The sequence below is a fragment of the Schistocerca cancellata genome, chromosome 4 (assembly GCF_023864275.1).
Source record: "Schistocerca cancellata isolate TAMUIC-IGC-003103 chromosome 4, iqSchCanc2.1, whole genome shotgun sequence".
Classification (NCBI taxonomy): Eukaryota; Metazoa; Arthropoda; class Insecta; order Orthoptera; family Acrididae; genus Schistocerca; species Schistocerca cancellata.
In genome coordinates, this window is record NC_064629.1 from 96,727,842 (window position 1) to 96,732,975 (window position 5,134).

Consider the following 5,134-nt stretch of genomic DNA (forward strand, 5'->3'; position numbering starts at 1 on the left):
CTTCTAACGTTTATCGGATGGACCCAGTTCGATTTATTTGATACTGAATATAACATCAGCAGCAGCTCATCATCACTATCGCTGCCAGAACTACAGTCCATCTACGGCAGAGTAAAGTTGAGATCTGGCTCATACCGCGGCACACTGAACGCACTAGCCAGAAACTGCATTCAAGTTAGCACGTCTTCTCACCAAATGAGAATATACGACGACGGAATGGAAAACCTATCTATTAATACATAGCTTTCGATCTGAAGAGTACGTATCTCGAATCAGGATACGTGCTACGTGTGACGTCTCCCGAAGGCGTAGCTCGAGGTACGCTACGATGGTGTGAAACGACCTTACGAGTTTTTCACCCAGCCCGCCAGAGACAGCGTTCATTCGGGCAATACGAGATGACGGAATCGCAAAGTGTGGAACCGTCGCCACAGATTCTTGTTGTAGTCGGCTGATATTTTAAACGAAATTTTACGGTCTATTACGACCATGATTTGGGCATCCCATACAAAAGTCATACTGGGTACCCACTGATGTTATGCAGGGTGTAAATGATAACTGTTTACAGTGTACCACAGTGGTTTAGAGGAAGTCGAGACGAATAGTTTGCTAAAAGCACGTGTTGTCTGTCCTCTCGGGAAATTAACTCAAATTGGCCCTCAAAAACCACCTAAGCTACAGCGCAAGCGCAAAGCCGAAAATTTGTAATATCCTCTCGCTCTCTATTTGCAAACTAGCTGTAGAAGGAAAAAATGATTAAGACCATTCTTGTGTGAAATTTAATGTAGTTTAATTTGGTAGTGGTGTACGTTTACAAGCAAAACAGACAAAAGTGGTCTTCAAACGCACTCTCACACTCACCCCTTACAAGTCAAGATTTTTAGTATGTTGTTCGTGGCACTTCCTCCTACCATTATACAAAAATTTACAATATATGAATTATTTCCCATATGGAGCCTTCTTTGGTGTTCATTGACTAGGCTGTTACGCACCAGCTTAGTCGACTATTTCGTTAACATCATTCATTTAAAATTTCCAGCGTTGGTACTGAAAGAAAAATGGCTTTTGTAAACGCTATAGAACAACTAATAACGTTTATAATTTCACCTGAACTTAACCGTTGCAAGCACATTATTTTCGTAGTACACTCCGTCTTCAGGCCACGAGTGGCCTACCGGCACCATCCAACCGCCGTGTCATCCTTAGTGGAGGATGGGGATAGGAGGGGCGTGGGGTCAGCACACCGTTCTCCCGGTCGCTATGATGGTATTCTTGAGCGAAGCCGCTACTATTCGATCGAGTAGCTCCTCAATTGGCATCACGAGGCTGAGTGCACCCCGAAAAATGGCAACAGCACATGGCCTCCTGGATGGTGACCCATCCAAGTGCCGCCCGCGCCCGACAGCGCTTAACTTCGGTGATCTCACGGGAACCGGTGTATCCACTGCGGCAAGGCCGTTGCCCCTATTTCCGTAGTACACAATTGTAAATTTTACAATTTTTAGGTGCACGACAAAGCCGGAGGCATAATAGCCCACTCAATGAAGATCCAAAAAGATTGAATGTGGAAAATAATTTGTGGAGCTGCAAATTTTCGTATTGCGGTGTGAGGAGATGCGATGAACAAAATACTAAAAATTCTGAACGGTAAGAGGTGTGTGTGTGGTTGGGTGCATTTGAAGGTTACTTTTGTACGTTTTTCTTGAACAGCTCGGAAAGTCCCACTCTAAGTAAAACATCCCTGTACAGAAGTAAACTTCATTATATTTCATACAAAAGTGATCCTACACATTGTTTCCTCTGGGACAAACGGTTTGCACCTAGACAACGAGAGGATATTGAAAATCTCGCGCGACCAGCATGCGCTGCAGCTTAGGTGGTTTTTGTAAGCCAGTCTAAGGTAGTTTCACGACTTGGTAGACCATAGAAGTTCCGTGTCAAACTATTCGTCTCGGCTTCCTCTACACCACTGTTGTACTTTGTAAACAATTACCGTTCACTGCACAAGGGCATCATGTCGAAGAAGCATTTGCAGTACGAGCTAAAATGTCAATGTACGAATACGAAATCTCTTATGAGATTAACCATTCTGCCTCGTTCAAACTCTTTCACATGGCGACAATACGCACAGTGAGGTCGAAATGTTATTCTGGCACCTGTTTTCACATTTTTCATTTTACGGCCCTTCACCAGCTGTGTTTGCCTTTGCCATCTGTCTGTCATCATTAACTACTAATGCAGTGTTCTGTATATGGATCAGCCTTTTTTTTTTTAATGTTGCAATAACAAACGCCGCTGTTTAATTATGTAGTCTTTCGACATGAGTAAATTTTTTGCGTGACTTTTAATAATTACACGGTGCAATTAACGCACAACGAAAAAATTGCCTTCATCCCTGGTGAAGTCATTCAGAGCAAACTCTAATGCATAGTTGACTGTCAGTGGCCACATACAGAGATCACTGTAGAAGAAATTACAAACTTCACCATACCTACTGGCGTGATCCATAGTCCTGGAACAACTGATAATTCAAATGGTTCAAATGGCTCTGAGCACTATGGGACTTAACATCTGTGGTCGTCAGTCCCCTAGAACTTAGGACTACTTAAACCTAACTAACCTAAGGACATCACACACATCCATGCCCGAGGCAGGATTCGAACCTGCGACCGTAGCTGTCACGCGGTTCCAGACTGACAACTGATAATTTCTGCAAAGAAGTGCAACGAACTACATTTTACAAAGTCGTTGTTATAGCTTTCTTCCTAATTTTTCCTAACGTGTCTCTGCAATTTATCTCCAGTAAGGACGAATTAATATCCTTTTATAACAGTAAAATATATTTAGGTACTCTCTAACTGTGGACGTACTAAAAACAGCTGTTATTAATGGAGAAATAAGAAACACAGTCACAAAGAAAAATAGGTCCCAGTGACAGAACTGTCTTGTTTTCTCGACAAAAGAAGTCTTAGCAGTATTATTCGTTACACATATTACTATAAGAGTGTTCGTTGTCGAGTTTCCGTTCGTTTGAGCTACTAGTAGTGTCAAAGGGTGAATTCTATTTGTTTGGCTGCAGTTAATGGAATTCAGTGGGGCGGCTGGCGTGACAGAGGGCGATGCATTATTCATAAACCGCAGGCAGCTCTCTGTCTCAATCAATCTCCGTCAGGAGTCCTGCGTTCATACCCCGGCAGCGACAAAGTGCGCACACATAGCGGTCGGTAGCACAGCACGCACGGAATGCAATAAGCACGCACGCTAGATTACAGACTCGCAGATGGATTAGGCGCTCCGCCGCAAATCGCCCGCCGTCCCTCTATTCCCTTCCCTGCAAATGATCAACCGTTTAATTTTTGCTAAAGACTTATATTTCCCTTCAACACCTACCAGAAGCATGTACTGAAACTCTTCCTTCTGAGCGAGTCTTGTGGAATAAGCGTCATAACGATTTATGAATGATGTGCTATTCGTGTAAAGTATCCATTGTGTTTCCGGAGAAATCTTAATTATTTAAGGAAGTAATCACATGTTCAACCACAAGTCAAACACGTTGTAAAATCTGGTGTCCAGTTTTCAGTGCGTCTATGATTACAGCTGTCTGAATCTTATACGTAAAAGATCTCATCCCCCCCCCCCCTCTCCGCCGCACCAACCAAAAATAAAGAAAACATTAACAACACATAGGTAACGTATTGAAGTAGTTTATTGATACGAAACTCTGAACGTATTGAAAAAAAAGATGAAATAAAATTTGCAAGAATGCCTATACCGATGTTAATATAATTTTCAGTTCTCTTCGCAACATTATGTGTAGTTCTTCTGGTAATATCTTGATGTAATTTTGCCATGTTGGCACGGTTCATAATGTGAGTGAGTGATTTGTTTCTTGTCACTCATTCAGTCCAACAGACAAAACTTTATTGCTATTGTGTCCGACAAGCTTAACTGTCAGTGAACATGATCTGAGCGGCTGATCCACTGCCCTGAGTAGACGGGTAGAATGGGCATGAGCTGTGTCAAGCTACGAGAATAGACTTAGTTCTTACACTCAAAGGAGTCTATTCCAATAATAATGACAATTCAGTCTGCACCAAGTCTCCATACGGGAGCACTGTAAGTCAACATGTGCAGTTAACCAATTATAAACCACTCTGCATCACTCATTCACGGCAAGTAATGTCCTTAATTAAGTTTCTTTGAGTTTTATACGCTAATGCAACAGTACATTTAACAGACTGATTGTCTTTAGTGATGGAGCAATCAATTTTTTTTGTATCATACAATAAACAAATCGTGTGAGATTGTGATACAGAGAAAACCCATTGCTCTATGGTTCAGTTTGTTTGCAATTTCTCAATAGTTAATCTATTCTGCATGATCTCCTAACTTTTCGCTTATGGCTGCGTTTGCTTTAAGGAACAGACCATTACAAAACGTGTGTCTGGACTCGCTAAAAATTTTGCTCATTCCACAACTCTAAGCCAACAGTGAGCAGTTCATCTCTAAACACAGTAGTACTCTTTCTCACTACTATTTCGATGTCAGTGAATTCCTAAACACGGTACTGGGAAAACGTAGACCATGGCGGGAATAAAGGTAAAAAATATCTGTCGTGGCCTTCGCTCTGACCCTGATTGACCCCATTCAGTAGCTAGTGTGAGGCTGCGTGAAAGAGTCAATGGTAGTGCAACTTTATCAGCAGATGTAGCAGAGCTTCAAAACCCCATCAACAACGACTTAGTCTTCTCAAGTCACGCTGGTCCATGATGACCTTCGGTTTACGGCGACAGCGAGAACCGCAGGCACATATCACCTGTAGGTGGTGTTGCACCGCGATATCGATGTTGAACCCGGGGGACGGTATGATTCAAATGCCAATCGTTTCTGCAGAACATACTAATGTACGTGTTCTCTGAATATGAAAGTCTTATCTCTAGTCGTTCAAGATGTTCTATTTTCTGCTGAACATGAGTGTATGTACGACTAACCCTCGACTGGAAACTAAAACCGACTTAAATTCCCTGTGGTCTACACCCTTCTATCACTATCCCTATCTTATTGATCCATCATCCGCCCCATCCCAAATTATAATAAAATTACCTTGGTCTCCGCCTCCTCTAAATTATAAAAA

The 5,134-nt window shown here is 42.2% G+C and overlaps 1 pseudogene; it reads right to left on the reverse strand.

Moving 5' to 3' along the window:
* Positions 1-1,345: 1,345 nt before the first annotated feature.
* LOC126185433 (5S ribosomal RNA) lies at positions 1,346-1,463 on the reverse strand (annotated as a pseudogene).
* Positions 1,464-5,134: the final 3,671 nt, after the last annotated feature.